Source organism: Chiloscyllium plagiosum, unplaced genomic scaffold (assembly GCF_037043375.1).
Source record: "Chiloscyllium plagiosum isolate Xiang-an unplaced genomic scaffold, Cpla_swu_hap1 HiC_scaffold_26, whole genome shotgun sequence".
NCBI classification, from domain to species: domain Eukaryota; kingdom Metazoa; phylum Chordata; class Chondrichthyes; order Orectolobiformes; family Hemiscylliidae; genus Chiloscyllium; species Chiloscyllium plagiosum.
This window is the reverse complement of record NW_028270164.1, coordinates 18,992,787-19,006,999: the sequence shown is the minus strand read 5'-3', so window position 1 is coordinate 19,006,999 and position 14,213 is coordinate 18,992,787. Positions and strand designations below refer to the sequence as shown.

Here is a 14,213-nt window from a genome sequence, read left to right as displayed (position 1 = left end):
TGAAGGGTTTGTTTTCGTGCTGTACATCTCTATGATTCTATGATGGTGGTAGAGGAAAGAATTAAATGTTGTATCGGTGATAATGATAGATGCTAATAGCAGAAAATGAGTAAGCTCTGCTAAGAGCAAACCCATGCAAATGATACACCGGGTGGGGGGAGGGGGTGGAATGTTTCAATGATGGAAAATGTTTGAGTTGTCCACTGTGAGGAGCCACATTGACATTTAAGATGGGTTATGCCAATGCATAGGATTCCAGCTTCTTTGTTAGATAATAAGATTGTTGGTAATGGATCACACAACTCTGTGCCAGTTTCCTGAGCATAATTTGTGAAAGATATTAAAGAGTTGGTATCCGCACATCCACATATATCAATATTTGTATTTAGTACATTTTGTCAATTCCTTCTGGATTATGTCACTTGGATAGAGGTAAAGACTTCAGTTTTTCTGACAGGGTCCATATGGTATGTCAAAATGAACATGTATACTAAATGAAAATTGAAAGAATTGCAGATGCTATAAATCAGAAATAAAAGCAGAAATTGCTGAAAAGCTCAGTAGGTCTGGCAGAATCTGTGAAGATAAACCAAAGGTGACATTTCAGGTCTGGTGACCCTTCCTCAGAACATATATACTGTCTGTTGGAGTCTGTAAGCTGTGATATTGCAGATAGCTCTCGGACATCATTGACATAATTGTGTGGCATGGATGGAAATTTGAGAATGTCCTTGACATTGTTCCATGGTTGGCTCTTCTTTGCATTCTGCTAAGGAGCATTACGGCATACTTTTCATTTCTCTGGGTAATTGTATTTCATACATGTTTTAGCCAAAAGTTGTCTTGTGGAACATAAACAAGATATATAACAAAACGCTGACCACTGCCTTGGTAGGTGAAGCAAGTCACACCTCTTACAAGATTCGGATAATTTACTGATCCTGCTGATGGCTGCAGCAAGTCCTCAACAATGCCTTTGAACTTGATCCATCATCTAGTATTGCATCGATGGTATTTTTTTGGGTTTGTCTAATCGCGCTTTCTTGAAGGCTTTAATAGGTTTAGAGGCAATGACTAGATCCATACACCTTTCAGTTAAGTCACACTCTGTATTCTTGAGTCAACACCTACCTATGAATTAATTCATTGTTTCACCTGGTCATTGCCAGTGTGACACAAGCACAAGCCTATGTATCCTGAAGCTGACTGGAACTGGAAGTTGGTCTTCTAAGAGTCAGAAAATGTCACAACCTATGTCATCATCATTAACTATACCTGAGAAATTGACTCTTCATAGTCCTTTGTTTCCCAAAGCTGGAAGGAGTTTGACCAACTATGTTTCCTTATCAGCTACTTTTTGATTAAGTAAAATGAAACTCTGACAGAATGTCAGTTGTTTGCTAATCCATGTTTGGGTATTGGGTTTCCATTTCCCTTTGTAGTTCAATAATCATTAAAATGCTATTATAATAACCTGTTTTGCAGAATAAAGCATTTTACTCTTTTATTGTTCGCTCCCGTTTATTGTTGTATTATATTGCGCAGCTTTAAAGCTGCACTTCTTTGGCCTCTGTGCTATTTCTTCTGAAATGAAATGGCAGAATTGATCAACATCAGGACTGAGGAAGAAAGTGGGCAAGATGGATGACAGCAACTCCATTGCAAATTTACCTGTGACCTGTGAACACTGAATTGAACCACCCTCTGCTGTCCACAGGATTCCCTTTCACCTGTGAGGAGCCCGATCGTGACTCTACCTGCAAGACAAAACATTGTAACACTGAATCATCAGCAATGTTTCCACTAACATTTCTTCTTCTGGGTGTAAGTTTGCTCACTGAGCTGGAAGGTTCATTTTCAGACGTTTCGTCACCATACTAGGTTACATCATCCGTGAGCTTCTGGTGAAGTACTGGTTTTGTGACCCACTTTCTATTTATTTATTTATTTATTTATTTATCTATAAATAAATCAAAAGTGGGTCACAACACCAGTGCTTTACCAGAGGCTCGTGGATGATGTAACCTAGTATGGTGATGAAACATGTGAAAATGAACCTTCCAGCTCAGCAAGCAAACTTACATCCAGAGCCTTAATCTGAGCTACAAATCTTCTCCAAACTCACTAATGTATCCTTCTGTGCAGGCCTTGGAGTTCCATGTGTGGTGGTAACTGCCAGAAGGTGTCTATGCTGCAAACAGTGTTGGCATGCAGATTGACAAGCATAGACTCTCAGAGCATCTGTGTGGCCATGTAGATTGGACACTGGATACTAGAGAAACTGGGAATGTCTGTCATAAGGGAGAGGTAAGGTAACTATAAATAATGATGCTGATAATAAAGTTACTGCAATTCTAAACAGATTGGATCACTGTGATCATGAATGGCTAGTTCCGAAATTTACTATTGTGTATACTTGGTGGCAATTCCTGCTGCTCTTATCTGCATTTAGTATCAACTAGTTGCCACTACGATGTAATTTCTCGATTAACAGCATTGCCAGTTTAATATGGTGTGAGTATATCCTTTATGTCGGCTTTGTAACATGGTGTGATGACTGGAGTTTTGCTGAGGCAGACATCTTGAAGTTTATTAACAACATTAACTAGTTATACTGCAATAAGCTCTCAGAATTACACATAGTCTGAATCTGTGCAGAACTTCTGAATAGAGCAAAGATATAGTAATTGCAAGTAAGCTATTTCTATTATTATTGATATTGTTACTGAAGTAGAGGTTGACATCTTTGTACTGGAGCATCACATGGGTGATGTTATCTAACTGTCTTACAGGTATACAGCCCATTGGTTTCTGATCCACGCAAAAATACGCCAGTAGTCTTGAAACATTTCATATAAATCTAAGTTTTTGTTTCAGTGTATATCTTTGAACATTGGATAGTGTGTATCTGCCACTTGACACTTGCCAAATACTCTAAATTACAATTACAATGTTAAACCACTCCTGGACTTAGACCACCTCCATTATGAGATGTTTTCATTAATAATTTATCATATAATCGTACAAAAAAGCTTGAAATTATTGCTATATTAGTTCCCAGTTAGTCATGTATTTTATTTGCAGTTGCCTGTCCAATAAATCCAAGTCACAATTATATATTTGCATTTGTGGCAAAAGCTGTTTTCAAACATTATACAGATATTTATATGAATTCATGCTACAGAGATGGTTATTTGAAATTTACTTTGATTAGCCAGAGTAATGTGCCTGTAACTTTCAAATACTGAGCCCCCCACTGCCCACTGAATAACCTTCAACAGGCCCTATACGAGCTGGCAAGTGCAGACTGTTCTGCTGGAGTTTGCTAGCACTCAGATCAAAGGACTTCCCATTGCCTACGTAAACAGAACCTCCTAACTTTACAGCCAGTCAGTGTTCAGTACATGTAGTGCAAGTCCTGAGAAGTCAATGACACGTTTCCTCTTGACGGCAGGAGCCTGAAGGATCACAGAGTAACGCAAGCAGAGTCATGTTCGTCACACCCACAACAAAAGAGAAACCCACTCCCTTTTTAGGTATGGAGTAAGACAGCAGTCACGCAGAGTATGATTGAAAACAATAATATAAACATTTGCACTCTGTACTTCATATGTCTGGTCAGGACAAGTTAACACTTGAATTCCAAAATTGCTGCTGTAAAATTGAAATCTTTTATATGGAAATTGGGAAACTGTCCACATGCCACAGGTTGGGTAATTCCCTGAGTTTGTGTTGTTTTTTTGGAAACATACCAAATAGTTTGCTGTTATTTACCTCCCTAACTGTCTCTTCTTTTCTTAACCACATAGTGCCCACTTCCATAACTACAGTTCAAATTTCTGAGTCTGAATGACTACTGGATGGCACATGTTCTGTATATCATATCTCTGTCAAATATTCAATTTAGTCCTTGCCTAATGAAAGTAATTAATTCTGAAGATTGGTGGGGTGAGAGTTGCTGGATAGGAACAGGAGATCTGGCTGTTTTTTTGTGCCTCATTAACTCTGAAAGCTCTGATGCCAGAAACAGAAATCGCTGGAAAAACTCAGCAGGTCTGGCAGCAGCTGTGGAGAGAAATCAGAGTTAGCATTTTGGGTCGAGTGACCCTTTCCCAGACCCAAAATGTTAACTCTGCTTTCTCTCCACAGATGCTGCCAGACCTGCTGAGCTTTTCCAGCAAATTCTGTTTTTGATTCTGATTTACAGCTTCTGCAGTTCTTTAATTTTGTATTAAGCTCTGATGCCACTTATATTTCAACTCCATTGTCCTCAGTGAGATTTGCTAAATCAGAACACATCAGTTAACGAATCTGGAGATTCCCCCTGGTCTGAACAGTTCTCTTACTATCTAGATAAATGTTCCTAATGTGCAGTTGTCTTTTCATGTGTTAATCACTTATAATAAATGAATAAAGGCAGATGATACTGAAAATATTCAAAGATAATGATCTCGATGAAATTTCTTTGTTTTTTTCCTTAACTGCATTTTTCATTGCATCATCCAGCTTGTGTGTGACCTACACAATTCCTTTATGATTGTTATACAGTCATACATCTGTGCAGTTTGCTGCAACATTGATCAGGAGGTGGAGCTGTAGCAGTGGAGGGTGAGAAAATGTTAACAATTCAGGTCAAATACTTTTGGATCATTACTGAAGAAGGGTCACTGGACCTGAAACGTTAACTCTGCTTTCTCTCCACAGATGCTGCCAGACTTGCTAAGCTTTTTCCAGCAATTTCTGTTTTGTTTCCAATTTCCAGCATCCATAGTTCTTTGGATTTTTGTTGTTCAGATCATATGGGACTTAGAACTGATGAAGAGGTGGTAACTAAACTCTGGATCAGTGGTGCTGGAAGAGCACAGCAATTCAGGCAGCATCCGACGAGCAGCAAAATCGATGTTTCGGGCAAAAGCCCTTCATCAGGAATAAAGCGGCTTTTGCCCGAAACGTCAATTTTGCTGCTCATCAGATGCTGCCTGAATTGCTGTGCTCTTCCAGCACCACTGATCCAGAATCTGGTTTCCAGCATCTGCAGTAATTGTTTTTACCTCGGTAACTAAACTCTGCTCTTTCATGATTATGTGTATATTTCATTGTAATAAAGAACAATGATTTGGACCAGCTCTTGTATTCAGTCCTGAAGAAGGGTTATACCTGAAATGTCAACTTCTCCACCTCCAGATGCTGCCTAGCTTGCTGTGTTCTTCCAGCCCCCTGCTTGTCTACTTTGTGTTCAGTCCCCATCTGTCCTAAGCTGTACAACTGTCAAAGATATTCCAATCAAAGTGGGACAGGGAACTAAAATGACAGGTGACTGGAAGCTGGGAGCCATGGGCTGGAGACTGAAATAAGATGTTCCCCAAAGCAGTCACCCAATAGATTCTTGATTACCAAGGGGATGATAAGTTATTGAGACAGGAAAAAAGGATTGAGGTTAAAAGCAGATCAGCCAAGATCTAATTGAATGGCGTAGCAGACTTGATGGGCTGAATGGCCTATTCTTGAGGCTTGTTTGTCTGTTTGTATTCTCCATTTGATCTCCCTACTGTGTTAGAGACTGCATTATAAACAGTGAATTCAATTAACTGAACTGGAAAAAAGCACTAGATTGCCTCAGGCCCTGGATGGTGAGAAGGGAGAAGGTACAGGGCCTGAGGCTCTCCTTCCATAGAAGTAGCAATTTTCTTGTGCTCTGAGCACTTTTTCCAATTTAGTTAATTGAACTCACTATTTATAATGCAGTCTCCAACAACTGGAGTAGGTACTGCATCTCAAGTGCTTGCATGGAAAGGTGACTGGAAATGGCAGTTGGTGTTGCGGGTCTTTGAGAATTTGGCATGTCATCTTGAGGTTGTATAGGACACTGGTGAGGCCTCTACTGGAGTACCATGTGCAGTTCAGATCGCCCTGTTATGGGAAGGATTTTATTAAATGGGAGAGGGTTCAGAAAAGATGTACCAGGATGTTGCTGGGAATAAAGGGTCTGAGTTATAAAAATAGGCTGGATAGGCTGGGACTTTTTTCACTGGACTGAAGGAAGTTGAGGTGTGATCTTATAGAGGTTTATAAAATCATGAGAGGCATAGATACGATAACAAACAAACATCTTTTCCCTAAGGTAGGGGAGTTCAAAACTAGGCGTCATATTTTTAAGGTGAGAGGAGAAAGATTTAAAAAGGACATGAGGGGCAACATTTTTACATGGAGTGGTTAGTGAATGGAATGAATTGCCAGAGGAAATGGTGGATGCAGGCACATTGACAATGTTCAAAAGATATTTGGATAAGTACACAAATAGGAAAGATTTAAAGGGATATGGGCCAAATATCGGCAGCTGGGACGAGTTTAGTTTGAGAACATGGTTAGCATGGATGGGTTGGACCGAAGAGTCTGTTTCCATGCTGTATGGCTCAATGACCGGGGAGTCAAAATGCTGAAAGAGGAGCAGAGGGAAGGCTATTTCATTAGCCTTCAATCTTCAAATACTTAGCAATCAAAATGATAATACTTTGCTATTAATGAAAAGAAATAATAACCACACATTTGAAATACAGTGTAAGTGATGGAACATACAGCATTTCAGTTGGTATCTGAAAGGAAACGACAGCTGAATGTTACTGAATGTAAATTAGTGAATGGGTTCTTGCTTGACAGTTGGAAGGGTAGGGTGTGCAATCACTGAAGTGACTAAAGAGTGAAAAAAATACTTGTGGAATCAAATCATAACCATTAATTAAACCTGTTTCACAGGAGACTCATCTGTTATTAAGGGTTGAAGGTTGGAAAGAGGTAACAATGACAGGTCTTAAGCTGCCCTGGAGCCCAGATTTTAATTAGTCAGTTGAATCACAGAGAGTAGAAAGATTCCAGGGTGGATCCATTGACTCAGTCTCAATTCTCTGATTACTATGCCATCATCACTAGGTGTCCATATTGCACTCCACTACCCTAAACACCTATTATCCAAATACTATGATTTTGCAATCAGGAAAAAAATACTTTAGCCACTCCTTTCCTTTCCTCTACCCCCTATCCTGACACACATAGTTCCAGAAACACAATGTGACTGAGGAATTTACTTTTATAGATTAAAAACGGGCCCTGAGTGATTTCATTTTCTTGAATTTAGATTTGAATTCGAGCAACATAAGAACAGAAGCATTTAAATCTGTCTGTTAAGCTTGATCCACTGTTTTTCGGTTGGTTTGGGAAGATTGTATCATCACGCCATTCACTCGCTTTCGGTTGCACAACCTTTAATAGCTTTGCAGAACAAAAGTCTATCAATCTCAATATTGATATTTTCTGTTGTCAGCCAGTCTCAACAGCTTTTTAGGGGGATTTCCAGGTTTCCGCTATGACACATGACAGGAAGCATTTCCCCATCTAACCGCTGAATGGCCTTTCACTAATGTTATTGCCTCCTTTTTCACCCATCACAGAAAGTAATTTCTCTCCATCCACCCATTTATCTCCTTTAATCAACAAATAAAGTTTGAGAGTTGAGATTGGCAGGCATTGTTGCAGGTGAGGGTGGGAGTGCAGTGATTGAGTAATGGATAAGGCTGGTGGTGCAGTTGGCAGGATATTGCACTAACTTTTGACAACTCATGATGTGATCATTAAACAGTCTCCTGCATTCCAATTGACTCCTGGTATTGACTTTCTTCTCCAGCTCTTGCCACTGCCTTTTAAGGATTGTAGTTGGAGGGTCTTTGAGACCTTTTCTGCCCCATTCCCACCTTGCTGAAGGTATAGGGCATCTTTCTTTCTTTACAACTCTTCAACCAAAACTTTGGTGCACACCCTCTCCCACGTGCTCAGCCATGGTCAATATTCAAAATGATCACAACACATCGGCAATAACATGTAACTTCCCTGTTTAAGGTATAAACCAACTTCAATGAAGTGCTTTACATAAACATGTACATAAACAGTGCTTGTCATTGACAGAAACTATGGTAATATACAGGTAGTACCAAGTAATCACCCTGCCTGTATTTCAATCAACAGGTGTGTGGTTAATTACACGTTACGATCCCTGTGCACAGCTTTGGGATTGTCTTATTTATATCCCCAGAAGATCAATGGTGACCCACACATGACTGGAATACTTTTATAGGGGAGGTGATGGCTTAGTCGTATCATCACTGGATTATTAATCCAAAGAACCAGTTACTGTTCTGCGGACCCGCCATGGCAGAGGGTGAAATTTGAATTCAGTAAAAATCTGGAATTAAGAGTCTAACAATGACTATAAATTGGTTGTTGGGGAGGAAAACCCAACAATCATCAGGGAAGGGAACTGCTGTCATTACCTGGTCTGGCTTACATGTGAACCCAGACCCATAGCAATGTGGTTGTCTCTTAAACTGCCCTCTGGGCAATTAGGGATGGGCAATAAATACTGGCCTAGCCAATGACACCTTCATCCCATAAAAGGAAGTAAAAACAAAAAAAAACTTTAATTGAAATGGAGTCTGAAGTACTTGAGAACATGGTTACTGTTCATATCCAATTTACAACAGTTACACATTGATTATGCTGTGCACAGTTCATGTCTGCTTGAGGTTCAAGCTACTTTGAAGCAACCCAAGAGTGCATAATTGCTGTTCCATTAATGATTGAAGTGACATCTATACAAAACCCAAACTGCTACACTTTTAACTTAAAACATCTCATTCAGGAACAAAGTGTATGGGTGGAACCTCACAAAGTGAATATCATAGAGTACATGGTTAACAATTGTCTTGTAGACACAAATAATGCCACAGCCCAAATGCACTGTGTGCAAAGTGATGTACAATGAGCTATTCATACATACCAGGAAACTGGAATAATTCCTATACTCTGGAGCTGCTATTGCAAATTGCTGATCTACAGCTTCCATTTTGAGGCACTGGTAGGCATGAGCCAGATCCTCATGTTTACACTGCTAAAGCCAGCTCCCTTTTCCAGTGACAATATAAAGGTGCATTTATATTGTGTCTTTAACACAGTAAAACATCTCTTTGCTTGACCATAATTAGTCAGACATTTACACCAAGCCAATGAAGGAGACATTAGGTCAGATGGTCAAATACGTGATTAACTAAGAAAAGTTTAAATTTCCCACATAAAGCCTTTCAGCCATAATGCACCGAGATTCTGGAAACTGGCTAGAACCCTTGGACTATATGCTGGATATGTCATACTTCCATGTGAACTGCAATCATAAATATAGCGAGTGAAAAGTTTTTTTTAATTGTTTCATAGGAAGTGAGCATTGCTGGTTAGGCCAGCATATATTGCCTGTTCCTGATTGGCCAGAGAGGAGTTAAGAACAGCACTGCTGTGAATCTGGAGTCACATATAAGCCAGGCCAAGTAAGGATGGCAAGTTTTCTTTCCTCAATGACATTCATGAACCAGATGGGTTTTAAAGACAATCAACTGTTGTTGCATGGTTGTCATTAGACTAGCTTTTTCTTAAATGCCAGATTTTCATTGAATTCAAATTCCATGGATGCCATGGTCAGATTTGAAGCCAGGCCCCAGAACATTACCTTGGGGTTAATACTGATTTGGCTTTGATTATATTTAATATTGATTTAATTGGCAAATTGTGGTTGGGGTAATTCACATCCATCATAGTGAGAATAGGTTCCTGGCTCGAAGATGTCTTTTATTGCATGTTAACAATTGGGTACATGTAATATTAGTAATTTAAGCGGTATCTCTAAGACGATTGGATGTCCTAGGGTATACGTCATCATTCAACGAGACCCTAAACTACTCTGTCTTATGCCCATCTAAGCCATCATAATGTCCTCATTTTGAGTGGAACTTGATGCATTTTTCAACATTAACCCTTTTAGAACCATTGCCTTATATAGCAGTTTACACCCTTAGTAATGTAAAATTAGAACAGTCATGTTTACTTAAATAAATGTTACACACTTGATTAATAAATATACACTTCTTACAACAAATGATTTTAAGGAGCATCTTAGAGAGAGGTAGGTGCAGAGGTGAAGGGTATTAGAAAGGAAATTGTAACGATGATTGGGACTCTGAAGGTAAATTCACAAATACTGGAGCGAACAGTACACAAGAGGCCAGAATTACAGGAGCCTGGAGTTTCTGTAAGGTTGTGAGTTTGGAGGAAGTTATAGTCATGTAGACCCATAAAAAAACTGGCTTGACAGGTTTGTCATAGAAAAATAAATGAATTGAATTGAATTTATTGTCACGTGTAGCAGGGCACAGTGAAATGCTTTGTCTTACAAGCAATACAGGCAGATCACAGAGCTAAGTAGCATAAGTAAGTAAATAATAGGTAAACAGCAGCAAAGAAAAACACAGGTACAGGCAAATGTTAAAAGTTTGTGAGTCCATTCAGTATTCTAACAAAAGTAGGGTAGAAACTGTTTCAAAACCAGCTGGTGTGTGTTCAGGCTTCTGTACCTTCTCCCTGATGGTGGAGGTTGTAGAAAAACATTGCCAGGGTGGGATGGATCTTTGAGAATGCTAGCGGCCATTCCTTGACAGCGGGCCTGGTAGATGGATTCTATAGATGCGAGGTTGGCCTTTGTGATTGTCTGGGCCGAGTTTACCACTCTCTGTAATTGTCTCCAATCTTGAATGGTATAGTTGCCATTAGATAGAATGCTTTTGATGGCGCACCTATAAAAGTTGGCAAGGGTATTTGCCAACATGCTAAATTTCCTCAGCTGCCTGAGGAAGAAGAGATATTGTTGGGCCTTTGTAACCAGTACGTCCACATGAAGAGTCCGAGAAAGCTTGTTGTGGTTAACCACTCCCAGGAGCTTGTCACTCTCCACTCGTTCCACCTTGTGCTGTTAATGTGTAGGGGGGCATGAGTAAAATCCCACCAAACATCAATAATGAGTTCCTTGGTTTTGCCAACATTGAGAGCTAGGTTGTTCTCAGTGCGTCATTTTTCCAGGTCTTCCACCCTCCGTCTGTTGTTTGTTTCATCACCAACTGATATTTGGCCTACTATGGTGGTGTCATCAGCAAATTTGTAAATGGCATTAGTCTGGTATTTGGCGATGCAGTCATGGGTATACAGTGAGTACAGTAGGGAGCTGAGTACGCACCCTTGGGGGGGCTCCAGTGTTGAGTGTTAGTGAGGATGAAATATTGTCCCAATCAATGTTTGTGGCCTGTGGGTCAGGAAACTGAGGATCCAGTTGCAGAGAGTGGGACTTAGTCCGAGATTACTAAGTTTAGTAATCGGTCTTGAGGGGAAAATAGTGTTGAAGGCTGAACTGTAGTCAATGAGTAGGATTCTTATGTAGCTGTTCTTGGTGTCAAGATGTTCTGGAAAGGAGTGAAGGGCGAGTGATTATGGCATCTGACGTAGATCTGTTGGTCCGATAGGCAAATTGGGGTGGGTCAAGAGTAGTGGGGAGGCTGGAGTTGATTAATGCCATGACCAGCCTTTCAAAGCACTTCATAACCACCGAAGTTGATTTAAAAGTGGATCTGACTCATGAATTTGAAGTAAATTACAACAGTACAAAAGGGCTGATAGTCTATGTTGATTTCCTCTATTCAACTTCGAATTTTAGTCATCTTAGAATTTGGGTCAATTTAAACAACTATCTAATTCAGTTATTCTCAATTAACAATCAAGGAACTATTTTTACACTAAAATATTGCAGAATTTAGTTTTAATGAACGAATTTGCAGCTTTAACCTAGTCTTCAGCTTCAGCAATAATACATTTTCATGGGAAAGAAGAAAAAAAACACTTGTTTCAACTAATTGCAATGTATCAGGAGCCTACAGCATAAATCTGGCTGGAAATTGTTGGGATAAAACATTTTGAGAGGCTATAAATGTGTGTAGGGAATCAGTAACTTCCAGCTGCCACGTCTGAGTTTTGCCGTCTGGCTGAACTGCCAGTTGACGAGTGAAAACACAGGCTGAAAAAAATATCAAAAATATCTGCAGACAATTGAGGGACTTAAAAAAGCACAAAACACAATTCTATGCTGCCGGCTGTTTGTTAATGAAATCATGTACAGATGATCTATAAGATGAATAGTTTGTGCTCAATGTCAGACAGTAGTTCTATTGTAAATGTTTGATTATGGCAAGAGGGGAGGGAAAGGGCAGATATGGTAAACTGGCTACGCAAAGGACTCAACATCAGCTGTTCTATTTTAATGTTCCCAATATCTGGTAATTAAAACAATCAACTGGCTTATGATTCAGAAAATGACCAACTGTTCTATTCTCAGAACATCTTTTATTCAGTGGAACAAATCGAAGCCAGAGTTTTTGAAGATAAATGAAGTGCTCAGTGTGTAAGAGTAAGTGGCATGGTGGCTCAGTGGTCAGCACTGCTGCCTTACTGTGTCAAGGATCTGAGTTCAATTCCAGCCTTGGGTGATCATTGAATGTGTGCAACTTACACACTCTCCTTGTGTCTGTACTCTTCCGGTACTCCAGCTTTCTCCTATGTGAAATGATGTGCAGGTTAGGTGGATTGGCCATGCTAAATTACCCTGTCACATCCAGGGATGTGCAGTTAGGTGACTTAGCCATTGTAAAAGCCCCAGTGGGGTTATGGGGATGGGATGCTCTTCAGATGGTCAGTATAGACCAAACAGTCTCTCTATTCATTGTAGGGATTCTAAGGAATTATTTCCTTTAAGGCTGAAATATTTCTAATTTACTTCTTTTCCCACCAAATGTTCCACATTCTTCTGATCGTAATGATTCTTTTCAGGCTATGGTCCCAGCTGTGGCAACAGATCTCCAGTACCTTGTCTAAATGATGATCGTTTAGATGTAAGCCTTGGACATTTGGCTGTTCACCCATATTAGAAGTATCACCGCCATTGAATGTACATTTTGTAGCAACATATGTGTTTGATATTTCAGCAAGCTGAGGACCCTCTTCCAGACTGTCAGGAAACTGAAGGGTAATGTAGCATCATAACTGTTGCCTTGGCTGTAATAATAACTGAGCACAGGCAGGAGATGAAACTTATTACCGTTAATAACCAAGAAGTACACTATGTGGTTTATTTCCTGCTGAGAACATTGAGGAGTTCTGCTTTAGTTCTCCAAAGATAGACACTGCAATCCATTTCAAACTAACTGACCTATTTAGTGAATTGTACCTTTAATTAATAATTTCTAGGACAATCCACACCCTTATTATTAACATAAACTTATTTTAGAACTGGATCATTGAATATGTGCAACCATAAGAGTGCTGCTAATGGAAAGGGTGATGCAAAGAGTGGTGGATTTTTGGAACTTTCTTCCACAAACAGCAGTGGATTCTGGGTCAGTTGTTAATTTTAAATCTGAGATAGTTAGTTTTTTTTAATAAGCCAAGGTTTGAAGTGATATGGGTCAAGGACAGGCAATTTGAAGTTAGGTCACAGATCAGCCATGATCTCATTGAATGTGGAACAGTCTCAAAGGGCTGAATGGCCTACTCCCTTTCCTATATTCCTATGAAAAGGAGTGTAAATCATTTTGCAATGTATAAAGTTCTGGTTAGACACTTTTAGGGCATTGCATTTAGCCCTGGACATTTATTCAATTCATTCACAGGATGTGCATGTCGCTGGCAAGGTCAACATTTATTGCCCATCTCCTTGAGTTCTTACTTAATCATTTTAGATCAAGGCAGAGAAAAGGCCAGCATGTAGCTGTGGGTCTGAAGTCACATAGAGTCCAGACTAATTAAGAATGCTAATTTCATGCTCAAAACGATATTAGTGAACCAATTATTTTACCACAGTACACAGTCACAGTAGCTAACATTAATGTTTTATTCAACATTTATTTAATGGATTTTAAATTCTCTGGTTTCTAGGGTAGGATTTGAACTCATATCTCTAGATCAGTTGCCCAGATGCCTGGCTACTGGCTCAGTAACACAACCACCTGATGAAGGAGCAGCGCTCCGAAAGTTAGTACTTCCAATTAAACCTGTTGGACTATAACCTGGTGTTGTGTGATTTTTAACTTTGTACACCCCAGTCCAACACCGGCATCTCCAAATCATAACATAACCACTGTATAGATTTTTCTGTTACGCATTCATGATATGTCAGTGTCAGTGGCAAAGCTGGCAATTCTTCACCACCCCACACTATGACTCACGACAGTTTCGTGGTCACAGTAATGAAACTCGTTTTCAATTCCCAATATGTTCATTACATTTTAATTTCATGTGCT

At 39.6% G+C, this 14,213-nt stretch overlaps 1 long non-coding RNA gene across 1 annotated transcript in view; it reads right to left on the bottom strand.

Annotated features, from left to right (window-relative positions):
- Positions 1-14,213, bottom strand: part of LOC148145105 (uncharacterized) — an 89,629-nt gene that overhangs the window by 68,875 nt on the left and 6,541 nt on the right. The window contains exon 2 of the long non-coding RNA XR_015750906.1: positions 1,672-1,757. This is a non-coding gene — a long non-coding RNA (uncharacterized LOC148145105). The remainder of the gene's footprint in view (positions 1-1,671; positions 1,758-14,213) is intronic.